This window comes from Piliocolobus tephrosceles, chromosome 2, assembly GCF_002776525.5.
Source record: "Piliocolobus tephrosceles isolate RC106 chromosome 2, ASM277652v3, whole genome shotgun sequence".
In the NCBI taxonomy this organism is placed as follows: domain Eukaryota; kingdom Metazoa; phylum Chordata; class Mammalia; order Primates; family Cercopithecidae; genus Piliocolobus; species Piliocolobus tephrosceles.
This window is the reverse complement of record NC_045435.1, coordinates 64268070-64282201: the sequence shown is the minus strand read 5'-3', so window position 1 is coordinate 64282201 and position 14132 is coordinate 64268070. Positions and strand designations below refer to the sequence as shown.

The 14132-nt window shown below is 47.7% G+C and overlaps 1 long non-coding RNA gene across 1 annotated transcript; it reads right to left on the bottom strand.

The window, feature by feature from the left end:
• Window positions 1-1368: 1368 nt before the first annotated feature.
• On the bottom strand, window positions 1369-9997 carry LOC111533101. The gene is made up of 3 exons (XR_002728743.1): window positions 9865-9997; window positions 8732-9108; window positions 1369-1572 (listed from the first exon to the last, which is right to left on the bottom strand). It is a non-coding gene; the product is annotated as an uncharacterized LOC111533101 (long non-coding RNA).
• Between the last annotated feature and the right edge of the window lie 4135 nt (window positions 9998-14132).

Genomic DNA, 14132 nt, shown 5'->3' with positions numbered 1-14132 from the left:
GTCTAAGGAAGTTGCACTAGATTCTTGGAACAGACGCTATCAGTATCTGAGGTCAGGTGAAGGTGGGGAGTACGAGTCTGGGTGAGGCAGCTCCCATTGCTCAAGGGCAAGCCTCAGGAGAAGGTTGCAGGTGTGAGCCTCTACCTGCAGCAATGCAGGCAGCGGCTTGGAAACGGGGGTAGAAAAAAGACCCCATGGGATTTGGGTGGGGCACACCAGCCTCAGCCACACTAGGGAAAATCCGGGTGCCTAGGTCTTAGAGCAGGTGGAATGAAGGACATGGAGATTTGGAACCAGGTCTGGGCTGAAGTTGTGGGTCAGGGATTCATCCCAATACAGAAGATGGTAACAGCTGGTAGTGGAGGAGATCACTGAGACAAAGCATAAGAAGTTCAAAGACAAGGGCAGAATGAAGATGGGGGTTGGAAGAAACTGAATTAAGGAGATCGGTGTGCCTGAACTCATTTAATTAGGCATCTGTAGTCACTAGATAATCACCACCAAGGGTGAAAGCTAGTGCCTTGGGGAGTTTCAATAAAACTTGTCCCCACATCTTCAACATGCTTTAGAGGCAGGAAAAAAAAAATCACACTGCTCCCATATGGCTGAGGTTCATTTTAATAGGGGGCATTTGAGAGATACAAAGTCCTTACTCGAAAAAATGATCAGGGTTAGTTGAGAGCTTGGGCTCTGGGGTTGGATGCTTAGATTTGAATTCCAACTTTACTAATTATTTAAGTGGGAGACTTTCACCAAGTTACATACTGATTTGCCCCTCAATTTCTTCCTCTGTAAAAGATGAAGAATAACAGTTCCTATCTAAAAGAGTTGATAAGAAGATGCATGGGATGCTACATGTAAAGTGCATAGGACAATACTGTGCTTTTAATAAATGCTGTATAAGTAATTGTCACATTTAGTCATGTACTATGGCCAACGGGGGGTGGTATTTGTGGTTGGGCTGGAACTTAGGGGGTCTCTCAAGTCACCTCCACAGTGCTAAAGGGCAGGAGCTCTGGAGCCAAACTGTCTGAGTTCCAGTCTTGGCAATGCCACCTGCTAACTCTGAGACCCCGTGCCCTGGTTTTCTTATCTGTAAAATGGGGATATAAACGGCACCTACTAATCTTGTGGGGTTGTTATGCACATTAAAAGAACCCATGCATGTAATATGCTCAGAATAGTGCCTGACACGTAGTGAGTGCTCAAGAAGTGCTTATCATAACGATTATTACCCCTTCTGTTCCTTCTTCTAAGCTCCGACACAACAAGGCCAACCTCACAATGCACACAGCTCCATCCAGTAAGCTAGGATTCCCAAATGGAATGGTCACCAAAGATGTTACACCAGACACTTTGGACATTAAGTGGACAAGAAAATAATATATATTATTTGTGGCATGGCTCTAGCTCACATCTCTGTGTGTGGGAGCCCGCATTTATCAGATGGTCTCTTGAGAAACTCTTCACTCTGCAGGGCTCTCAGTTGGGAGTGAAGCCCTGATTTTACCATATTTTAGAGTAACTCACATAAACTCTGGGGTCCATGTCATTCAGTCTTTGAGCAATAGCCTGTTGGAAGAAGCATAGAGACAAAGCCTTAAGTCATCTCTGAAGGAGGTTGAAGAGGCTCCCATCCACCCGACAGGCCTTCTTTCTATGGCTGGCAACAGCCCTAGAACCCCGACCCCTTGCTCTTTTTCAGTTCTTCATTCTCAACTTTCTACTCCAGCTTTTGCAGACATTCAGGTTTCAGGGTCTCTGTCTTTGAAACCCTATTCTTCTTCCTTCCCCCTTCGCAGACCTGCCTCTCTTCTTCATCCCCCTTCCCAGACCTCCTGAGGCCACAGTACGAAGTGTTGGAATGGGTTGGCTGAACCGACCCTCATTAGAGGGCCATGAGGATGAGGAACTGAAAGGTGAAGACAAAATTCCCCTTGGACATAGGGATACATTGAGGGCGAGGGAGGTGGGAGGCCCTTTCGTGCTCTTAGCTCAAACCACGCTTTCTGCCTCTCATGGGCACCAGCTACACCAGTCTCCTTATGTGGCCCACATAGGCCACGTGCTCTTCCAACTCTCTGCCTTTGCTTATACAGCTCCCTCTGCCGGAAATGTTCTTCTCTCGCTCTTGTTACATCTCATTCTTCAAGTTTCAGCATAAACATGTCCTTTTCAGAGAAGCCTTTGCAAATCAACTTCTCCAAGTTGCCCCATCCCTCTCCCTGTTTTTCTCTCTGCATTCTCTTAGTTCGTCTTCCCTTTGTAGCACTTACTGTAATTTGTGGTTCTTTCATTTGTTTACATTTTTTTTTCTGTCAGGCTCTTTAGAATCCAAGCTCCAAATTCCATGAAAACAGAGACATTACAGAAGCATCCCCAGGGCTGGACCTTAGTAGGGTTCTCAGTAAATAGTTACGAATAAACAAATAACGGAATGATTGTTTTACATCTTCAACTCACGAGCAGTTGTGTGACTTTGGAAAACTCACTTAACCACTCTGGGCTTTATTCACGTCTAAAGGGACGGCGAAATTTACTCTGACTTCCTCCAGAGGCAGTCATAAGGACCAGCCCCATAAGGCAACCACAAAACACCTCAAAATGCAAAAAGCTTTACTATGTAGAAGTATTAGTGAGCCCTAAAAGCTGAAAGTTTGAAAAGATGTAAACAGCACTGAATGGTGCCTGTTGCTGTGTAGTAGGGTACATTTTGTTGGTGCATTCTCCTGTTTTGAGTTTTCACTCTTTTCACCCTGCCCTGACTCTCAGTATTTCGGAAGGAGCACACCCAAGGGGTAGCGTGCAAGTAGGCAAATGATCTGCCGCTAACTGCTGCCCCTCACCTACTGTCAGTTGCCAAAGTGCCTGTCTACATGGACAGCAGCTTTCCAAGAAAAGTATACATCACTCTCTAATGCTGGTCTGGTTTGTTATTATCATATTGTTCAGCTCTAGCCCCATGATACATCGCAACTAAACGGTCTACAAGGGGGAACCCTCGCCTGGCCTTCCTAGAAAACGGGCAAAGTTTTGCAGAAGGGTGGAACTCTCTGCCACCACCTCCACCCTAAAGCAGAAGAAAAACAACCTAGGCCCCCAGCCTCGTCACACGACAGCTTGGCTATTATTTAGCTGACTAAATGCCCCCTTTTCATATCTGCACCTGGAGTCACAAATCAATCACATCTGCTTGCCAAGCGCTCTCCTGCCTTGTGATTAGCAGGCAGTGCTGAGACTGACAGGGAGGTGTGGGGGCCTGGGCTAACCCTCTTGCATTTTGTTCTAGCACCTGAAATTGATCTTGCTTCTTGCATTTCTCCTCTCCTTTCTTCCCTACTCATCTGTTTACTACCCCACAAACTGCGCTTATTTAGGGCTTGGGAAGACATGGCCATGTCCTTGATTTATTTCAAATGAGCGGAAAATCAATAATCTAGATACATCCCCTGTGTGCCTGGTTGAATGCACCTTAATTTTGTCCCATCCAGGGAGGGTAGCACTGTCTGCCTGTATGCCTACAGCATCTACAGGAAAAAAGACTGGTGGATTACCACCACTCCAGAATGTTCTGGAGCAGTACTGTCCAATAAACTTTTGGCAATGATCAAGCTATTCTATATCTGTACTGTCCAATATGGTAGCCACCAGCCAGTGACACGTGGCAATTGAGCAGTTGAAATGTATGTAGCTAGTGCAACTGAGGAGCTGAATTTTTAATTTAATTTAAATCTAAATAACCTCCTGTGGTTAGTGGCTATGGTATTGAACTATGCAGTTCTGGAGCAGGACTTTTCAAACCTGTGTGGATAGGAATCTCCGTGTCGGAATTTTTTTTTTTTTTTTTTTTTTGAGATAGAGTTTCACCCTTGTTGCCCAGGCTGGAGTGCAATGGCACGATCTCGGCTCACTGCAACCTCTGCCTCCCGGGTTCAAGTGATTCTCCTGCCTTCGCCTCCCAAGTAGCTGGGATTACAGGCATGCGCCACCACGCCCAGCTAATTTTCTATTTTTAGTAGAGACAAGGTTTCTCCATGTTGGTCAGACTGGTCTCGAGCTCCCAACCTCAGGTGATCTGGCCACCTCAGAATCCACAGAAGTTTGAAAAGCCTTGCTCCAGAACTGCACGGTCCAATACCATAGCCACTAACCACATGAGGTTATATAAATAGGAATGAGATCATGTCCTTTTCAGGGACATGGATGAAGCTGGAAGCCATTATCCTCAGCAAACTAACACAGGAAGAGAAAACCAAACACCGCATATTCTCACTCATAAGTGGGAGTTGAACATTGAGAACACATGGACACAGAGAGGGCAACAGCACACACCAGGGCCTGCTGAGAGGTGGAGGGTGAGGGGAGGGAACTTAGAGGGCAGGTCAACAGGTGCAGCAAACTACCATGGCACACATATACCTATATAACAAAACTGCATATTCTACACATGTATCCCCCTTTTTAAGAAGAAATAAAATAAAAAAACAAAACAAACAAACAAACAAAAAACAGTAAAATGCAGATTCTGAAACAGTAGGTCTGAGAAAGGGCCTGAGACTTCTCAAGGATGTTGATGCTACTGATCCCTGCTCCAGCCTTTGAGTAGCTGGGGACTGAACTGTTGGTTCTCAAACTTCATTGCACTTTGGGCTTCCCTGGGGAGCTTTAAAAAATACTGATGCCTAGGTCCTGCCCGAGTGACTCTGATGTAACTGGTGAGGGTGCAGCCTGGGCATCTGGATTTGTTAAAAGTCCAGGGGGATTCTAGTCAGCAGCCTTGGCCACTCACACTGCGTTGCAAATGACCTAGTTAATGCTTTTTAAAATAATCTGTCATTGCAGAGAACAGAGCACTAGCTTTACACTAATCTCAGAAGAGATCTTATTGGTTCATGGCCAAATATTCAGGGAGTTTAGACTGCTTTTGCCCATCCTGACTAGAATGGAAGCAAGCTTTTTAAGGTCAATCCAATCAGAGCATGTGCAGCTCTGGAGATGGGGTGGGGTGGGGTGGGGAGTTGGGAGTTGGAAGGCCGGTAAGAATCATCCCGGGAGATATCCAGCCTATATCTGCCAGCTCTACCCTGGCCCCAACCTGGGATTCTATGTCACTACAAAGCCCTACCTGAGCCAACCCCTCCTAGTCCTCCTACCGGAGACTGAAAGCCATATGGATTTCAGACCTTAGACTTCTGGATCAAAGTTCCTGCATTTGAACTTTAATTCTGCTGCTCATTAGGTTTGTAACTTGTACAAGTTACCTACACTATCTGGGCCTTGATTTTCTCATCTGTAAAATGGGAATATGTATAGTACCTTTCTCCCAGACTTGTGTGAAAGTTGGCCTAGTTCCCAGCACTGTGTGACAGTACTAAGTGTCAGCTTTGTTATTAATCCCTCACCACATATCTTTCCCATCCTCTGTGCTCCAATCCCACTGAACTCCTTCTAGTTTCTCTCTTTTTTTTTTTTTTTTAGATGGAGTCTCGCTCTGTCGCCCAGGCTGGAGTGCAGTGGTGCGATCTTGGCTCACTGCAAGCTCCGCCTCTCGGGTTCCGCCATTCTCCTGCCTCAGCCTCCCGAGCAGCTGGAACTACAGGTGCCCGCCAACACGCCTGGCTAATTTTTTTTTGTATTTTTAGTAGAGATGGGGTTTCACCGTATTAGCCAGGATAATCTTGATCTCCTGACCTCGTGATCCACCCGCCTCAGCCTCCCAAAGTGTTGGGATTACAGGCATGAGCCACTGCACCTGGCCTCCTTCTAATTTCTTAAGCCCACCATGCTCCTGCTCACCCAGCACCCCGGCATATGCTAGTGTGTCCTGCACGGATTTATTTTCCTCTCCTTTAGGCTTACTTAATGCCTCCCAACTTTCCTCAGATCAGCCCAACTATCAGTTCCCTTGGAAACTCTCTTGTTTCTAATCCTTCTCAGCCCATGCTCATTAGCACTTAGTGTGGGCCATGTTTATTCATTCAATATACATTGTTTGAGTGCCTACTATATCCCATGCATTGCTTTCTGCTATGGGAATTTTGTTCTCTGCAGAGAACAATCAAATATTTTACGAAAAGAAAAATCTGTATTCTTATGAAGCTTACATTCTGGGATAGATGGTCTATAAACAGAGAAGTACACTAGAGAGAAAAAAAGAGCAGGAATGTTGACAGAGTGAGTGGCCAAGAAGGCCATGAGTGAAGAGGGATGATTGTGAAGAGGCCTAGAGGAAGCTGGGCAGACACCTTGCAGGGACAAGCATTCCAGGCAGAGGGAGCAGCAAGTGGAAAGGCAAAATTGCAACATCACATTTTATGTAATCATTGGATTAATCTCTAATGCATCAACACAGATCACAAACTCTATGGCAGAGTGCAGGAATTGTACTTTCTTGTTCTTAGCACCCAGCTCCTTGGCATGTAGTTAGGCACTAAATATGTGTGGAATGAATCCACTCACTGGGCATTCTGGAATTTCTAGAGAATGTGTGTTGGGGATAGGGGCAGGGGGTAGTTTGTATTCACCCAAGAATCTTTCATCAGTTTCAATACCTGTCACCTGTTGAAAATAACTGTGTCAGGAGAAAAATCTCTTGAAATGGAATACTACTCTTTTCTTTTTCACATTTCCTTTAAATGATCTCCCTTCTACCCAGCCAGAGGGATCCATCACACTGGAGAGGATTAGGATTGTGTGGCAGGAATGCAGAGAGGAAGAAAGAGCTGATGTTCAGATTTCAACTCCTGAAATAGGCACTTGAAGCCCATTTCCGAGAACTCAATAGGCATGAAAGGCAGTGCTTCTGATATACAAAACTGGTGTTTGTGAAAGGAAAACATTTAATAGCTTTATAGAATTGGGTTTTTTTCTTTCTCCAAATCAAATGGTAAGGCTGTGAAAGAGGAGAACACACATTTATCTACAAGAAATAGATTCAAAAGCAAGTAGATGCGGTAGGGAACCCAGACCAGCTGAGAGGGAGAAGGGTTGGAGGGGCTGGAGGGGTTGGAGAAGGGGGAACTGCAGGGCCCTAGAAGGTCACTCTGAAGGAAGGCTTTAAGCAGTGAGCAGTGGCCTCGACCATTTTATCAGTCAGCATCCCCACCAACTGCTCAACCAAAGAGACATCAGTGGGGGGACTATTGACAAAGGTGTGGGCAGGAGAAAGGAACCAGCAAGGGAGGTTGAGGCACTCAGACACCAGTAACCATGGGAAGCCCTTATGTTCCTCAGCCTGAAGGGACGAGGGGAGCGGGGCCATGATTCTGATCCCAGGAAGAGCTGGCAGCGCTACTGCCTGAGCCCTGGTGTTGAGGCAGGGAGGGAATGGGGAAGGATTAACCCCAGCTACCTCTTCTCCCACCCTCAGAACTCCCGAAGGCTCCTCCCCAAGGCCAAGGCACCTACTGTATGGCAGGTCCTTTGGGATGCCCCACACCATGCCCCCTGGGTCTGCTTCTCATAAAGCTCAGACTCTCGAGACAGCATCCCACCTCCAGTGCACCCACTTTCTGCTCAGGATCGTCCTTGAAGACAGGGAGTCCTCTCAGCCAGTGCACATGTGAAGCCCAGAAATGCAGGGCAGTGAAAGCCCTCACAGGCATCTCTGGTTCTTTGGGGCCTGGGAGCTGATGGACAGATACTGCCCAGTGAATGGCTCCAGGCATCTTGTACTCATCTCAGAGGTCCTAGCAGAATCTTTGTCTCAGACAACATACCCTTAAATTGACTGTCCCTGCTTTCCTGTCCTCTTTCCCTGCTCCCTCGCTCCGAGTCCTGAGACCAGCTCCGCCACAGGTTGGGTTCTCTGCAAGAAGACTCTGAGATGGAAGATGGGGTGCAAGGTTTTTATCAGGGAATCAATACCCGTGAAAGGAATGGGGAGGAAGTAGATTTGGGCAGAGGGGGAAGCTGAGATGTGATGCAGGGGTGCAGGATCAGCCAAGCCTCGGGCAGCCCTGCAGGTTGCTGGGAGCATGTCTTGAGTCTCCCATGGGCTGAATGGCCAGGCTTCTGTGCCCCTACGCAGATGAGGATGTGAACAGCCCAGGAGGGCGTGTCCGTGGCTGTCTCTGTAGTTTAGGCAAATCCTGAAGGAGGGGCAATCAGTTGCAACAACGGGGCAATCAGTCCCTCCTGGAAGGGGGTCGGGGTCGTGCATGGGGAGCTCGACATTCACCATAAGCTCCTCAAGAAACAGGCTACCCTCACATCCTTATCTGGGGCTCTGCTTTTAGGAGAAACCAAATAAAGACACTGGGTGAAGTATTGCCAGGATCAGCATCCCAGGGCACAGAGAGGATAGAGAAGGGCAGAGAACAGAGGTGGGGGTTGAAGGCAGCACATCCATTCAACAAGCACAGCTGACATCCAGTGCTAGAGGCCCAGAGGTGCCCAGTGTGTGCAAGGCTGCCCTCCCGCCTCCTCTCTGAGTGGACACCCTCCCCCTCTTCCAGCACTCAGAGGACCCTGCCCGGGAAAGCCTTCCTGCTTTTACTAGGGAAGAACAGAACCTACTTGATCTCCCTGACAAGTGCCACCTGAGCTAAAGGGGAGTAAAATCTACCCTCATTTAGGGACCGTCTCATTTATATCTTTTACAACATTAAACAGAAGAAAGCATCACTTAGCGGGTGCCCACCCTGAGATTCAGCACCACCCTTTGCATTTGCGATGATTACCTCCTTTAACACAGGTGGAAAATGTGACTCACAGAGGTTAAGTAACTTACCCAAAGTCACACAGCCAAAACCCAACAGAGCCAGGATTTAGAGACATTCTGATTGACTTCACATTCCATGTAGATGGCACTATGAGGCACTGTCTCAGGAAGTTTACTGCACACAGATTCTCCCATCCTACTCCCCAAGGCAGAGCAGAAGGCTGGGTTCTGGGCTTTTCTGACCTGGGATGGGGTAATTAGACCTCCAGCCCAAACCAGTTTCCAGCGGCTTCTCCCGCGTTCCCAGCCTGTCTTCAATCAAGCCGCAGCAGCCTCTGCCTTGTTCATCACCGGCTTTCCTTCTCGTGCCTCCTCTAATTTTGCTCCATATCCCTTATGATGAGCCATTGCATAGAGGGTGATTTACAGCCTCCACTCTCATCTGCCTAGGGTTTAAAAAAAAGTAGAAGAATTAAATTGGATCAAGCGCTCCAAGAACCTGTCTCTGACTTCAGCCTCTCTCGTTTACCCAGTGATGCATCACGCTGTGTTCTAATGGCTTCCTAATGGGCAACTTAATCTGTCATTAAACCCATTCACTAAGCGCCCCTTGCCAGACTCCTTGGCCGTTGGTCTGCTTGCTGAGCCATGGCGTCTGTGGGGTGGCCCTGTCCTCAGATTAGCGGGGGTTCTAAGAGGAAGCGCATCATTTCGTCTGGGGTCCCGGGCTCAAATGCCTACGAGGCCAGAGAGGTAAGAAAAGTGAGCAGGGCTGGTGGCTGGGACTCTGCGACCATCTAAAGGGCAGCCCCTGCTCGGCCCCCGTCATCGCTGACCTATGGGGATCTGGGCCCGGATCTTCCCATTTCTTGACAGAAGTCGGAGATGTACAAGTGTATGTATAATCTTCCCCTTTTAAAAACGTCAGCATCTATTTAAAAACATTGTTTTAAACACTGGGCAGGCCAAATAAAACATGGCAGCTGGCAGCTTTGGCCCCTGTCAGAGCGACCCCGAGATACCCCCTGTGCTGCTCCTGGCCCGGAGATTTCCTACAGCTCTGCTCAGCAAGGATAAGAGAATAATAAATCGGTCACTTCGCTATCCAATTAGCGGCCGTTGCTCCCCGCTGGAGGAAGAAAACAAACAGAAAGACCCTGCCCTGTTTTGTTTAGGGTCAAACTCGCCTCTGTACCACCTACTGGAGGGACTCTGGAGTTTGAGTTCTGGGGACAAGCGCGTGCCTCTGCTTCCGAATGAGCTCCTTTGACGTGTGGGTCCTGAGCACCAAACCACAGCCACCACAAGCCGCGGATGCTTCCCCAGCGGCCCCAGGAAGGAAAGCTCCGGGCAGGGGCAAAGCTGAGTTTTGCAACCAGTGAGCGGAAGCCCGGGGGCGTGGCCAGGCTGAGGGGGTGCGTTGTCCTGGTAACCTGTAACTTCCAGAACCATCCATCCTTTGGGGACTTCCTGTATGGGGCTGAAGGGCTTTCTTTCAGTCTCTCCTCAAGCTCTGTCAACATCACAGCAACATATTCCCTTAAAATCCTGGAAAGGTGCCGCACTTGAGAGGCAGTGTAGAGTGTGAACCCTGGAGCCAGATCTCGTGGGATTAGGTGACAGGCACTTAGCTTCTGCGGGAGCTGGAGCAAGACATTTAACCCCTCCAGCCTCAGTGTTATCTGTCAAGTGGAGATCATAGTTGTGGTGACCCTGAAGGTGAAGATTAAATCAGTTAACATACGTAGCACATCTCCTGTAGTTCCTAGGGCAGGGTAAGTACTATGTAAGTGTCAGGAATGATAATAATAATTTGGGGGAGAATCCGCTGTCCCCTTAGCTCTGAGAGATGGAGGCTCATCAATCTATGGGATCTCACATTAAGATATAGTTGAGCTGTCTCTGGGGTGCCAAACTCCTAGAATTTATCACTTTCTCCCTCTCCATGTATTGTATCCTCTCCCCTCCATCTCCTCTGCTGCAGTTCTACCCCTTTCCAAACCCAACTCTGCCAATACTCCTTCATACCATGCACAATTTTCTTCACCCTCCTCTGAACTCACTTTATGCTCTATCGACACACACATAAGAACACTTATCACAATTTGCCTTAGACGGTAGCTATGTGTGGATATGTCTTATCTCCCTGGAGACCGTGACCTCATCTTATTTTTTATATTCACTGTTGCACTGTGTCTTCGACATAATAGGTGTTAAGTCAATATTTGCTAAAGATACATTAAGTGAATAAATGAGTTAGATTCCCTGAAACAACCAGGGAGATTCACCCGGAGGAAGTCTGAAGTTTGGGAGCTTAGAACTCAGAATGGACTTGAACTTGGCCAAGGAAATCTCAGGGCCTATCCATAATAAGCAATAATTATAATAAATGATAAAAACACTAGCATTTATTGTGTGTCTGCTGAATGCCAGATGCTGCTCTAAACTATTGACATGGACTATTTTCTGGAATCTTCACACCTGTCTGGTGAGGTTTGTTCTACTTTTGTCGTCTCACGATCCCAGCCGAGGATGCTGCGGTTCAAGGGAGTGGAGTAATGTTCCTAAGACACAGCTGGCCAGGGGCAGAGTACGGATTTGAACCAGGTAATTTGGTTCCCATGGAAGCAAATATATGAGCACATACAGTTAATTAGGGAAGTGGCCCCAGGGAGCGCTGGTAGGGGGATGGGGAAGTGAAACGGAGGGAAGGAAGTAGAGTTAGAGTGTGTTCACAAGCAGGCCATCTCTGTGTGCAATGAAGCTCATTCCTACTGGGGACCACGGGAGACTTTGTAGAAGAGAACCTGCCTCAGAGCCATCCTCCCAGAGGCTAGGAAGCATGGGCATTTACCCAATTCCCTTCATCTTTGGTTGGGGCTGCTCTTGGGGACAACCCTGGGCACTTGCAGCCTGGCCAGTGCATGGACTGAGCATGCTCCTGTGGCCAGAGACAGCCCCAGACAGAGTGGCAGGTTTCTGCAGTAAGAAGGTGGTGTTGTGTACAGCAATGGTGAATGCCAAAGGCAGGAGACAGGGGACCAACACCATCTTCTATACCAGGGGGCTGGTTCCAGAGGCATTCCTCTTTCCACTGGCCCACAGTCCAGCTTTGCTCACCAAAACTTTCCTTCCTTCCCTCCCTCCCTCCCTCCCTCCCTCCCTCCCTCCCTCCCTCCCTCTCTCCCTCTCTCTCTTTCTCTCTTTCTGTCTTTCTTTCTTTCCTTCTTTCACAGAGTTTCACTCTGTCACCCAGGCTGGAGGCAGTAGCCTCCCAGGTTCAAGCAATTCTTGTGCCTCAGCCTCCCCAGTAGCTGGGATTGCAGGTGCCCCACCACCATGCCCAGTTAATTTGTGTATTTTTAGTAGAGACGAGGTTTTGCCATGTTGTCCAGGCTGGTCTCAACCTCCTCAGCTCAGGCAATCCACCCATCTCGGCCTCACAAAGTGCTAGGATTACAGGCATGAGCCACCGTGTCCGGCCCAGAAAGCCCGTACTTTCTGATGTTCTTGTCTGGGCAGCGGATGCCTTCTCTAGGACATTTTAGCCTATTTTTAGTCTCATTATTGTTTCCATCGCCTTGGCATCCTACTTTGTACTTCTTAACACACACATGTATATCACAAACATAAACCTCTAGGGGGCAAGACCTCCCTTCTGGAGGAAGTAAGCAAAGCCTGGAAGGTTGAAGCACCTTGATGAGAAACACCTGGATGGCTCATGGCAGCACAGTCGCCAGGCCTTAGCATCCAGAGAATCAGACATGAGTTTTGTTTTATTTTTATGTATTTGTTTATTTGGGGGGTAAAAATATTGTCCTGTTGACCAGCCTGATGAACATTAGAAATGAGCTCTTATTGGCGAAATTTAAAAAATTCCCAAGACGCATGGATGGGCTTAAAACTTTTGGAGCTGTGCCACATAGACATGCAGGCAGGTAGGCCACTTCCCTAATACTGTTCTTTTTTTTTAGATGGAGTCTTGTTCTGTCACCCAGGCTAGAGTGCAGTGGCACAATCTCTGCTCACTGAACCTCTGCCTCCCGGGTTCAAGCAATTCTCATGCCTCTGCTTTCTGAGTAGCTGGGATTACAGGTGCACCACCATGCCCAGCTAATTTTTGTATTTTTAGTAGAGACAGGAGTTTCACCATGTTGGCCAGGCTAGTCTTGAACTCCTGACCTCAGGTGATCTGACCACCTCAGCCTCCCAAAGTGCTAGGATTAAAGGCATGAGCCACCATGCCCGGCCCCTAATACTGTTCTGGCACATGGATCATGGAAGAATAGAGAATAGCCCACCAGGAAACCCCATGCCCACTTCATTTCCCCTCCTGACTTTGCAGACAGCCCTCCTGCAGGCAGTGTAGGCCAGAAGTGAAGAACTTGGAGAACAAACAGACCTGGGTCCAAATCCTGGTTGGATCTGCTATGAAGACCTTGGATGAGTTATGAAATCACTCTGAAGTTTGGGCTTCTCACTAATAAAATGGATATAAATAACACTATCTATCTGATAGGGTTGTTGTGGGCATTAAATAAAGTACATGCACATAACACCAGGTACTGTGCCCAGATGCAAACTGACCAGAGACAGTTTGGTAGAGGACAACCGCAGGTTGTTTTGCGGTACATGCAGAGCAGCCAGTGAAGAGGTTTGAGGTGATAAGGGTTTGCCACTCTCTGCATGGCTTTGTTTCTGAGCTTTAAAGAAAGGGACTCTCTACCACGCACAGGAGAGCTTATCAATTATTACTGTTTTAGCAAGCAGGCACAAAAACAGTTCATATGGCCTATTTTGTTGCGGCCAGCACCTAGCATGAAAAGATTCATTCATGAGAGCATTAAATGATTTTTGTCTAGTGATTTTCTTAGGGTAAAGTCTACAGACTTCTCTGAATTTTTCTATGGTGTTCGTGAAAACATGTGGCATGTCTCTCCAGGATTTAAGCCAATCCATATATTGTGAATGCCTTAATTTCACCAAGGAGAGCCCATTTCTAATATGCATTGAGCTGGTCAACAGGCCAATACTTACACAGAGACATGCACACTCTCATTTCTGACATTCTGGGTGCTGGTTAACAAAGCTTTCATTGTTACTCAAGATGTGGGAAACAAGGGCTTACAGAAGTCAGCTCTAGAATAAGCTTTCTGGCCTTTCATTTTTTTTCTTGAGATGGAGTCTCACTCTGTTGCCCAGGCTGGGGTGCAGTGGCGCAACCTCAGCTCACTGCAACCTCTGCCTCCCGGGTTCAAGTGATTCTCCTGCCTTAGCCTCTCGAGTAGCTGGGACTAAAGGCAGGCACCACCAACCCCAGCTATTTTTTTTTTTTTTTTTTTTGTATATTTGTAGAGATGGGGTTTTACCATGTTAGGCAGGCTGGTCTTGAACTCCTGACCTCAAGTGATCTGCCCGCCTCAGCCTCCCAAAGTAGTGGGATTACAGGCATGAGTGTGGCTCAGCTGAA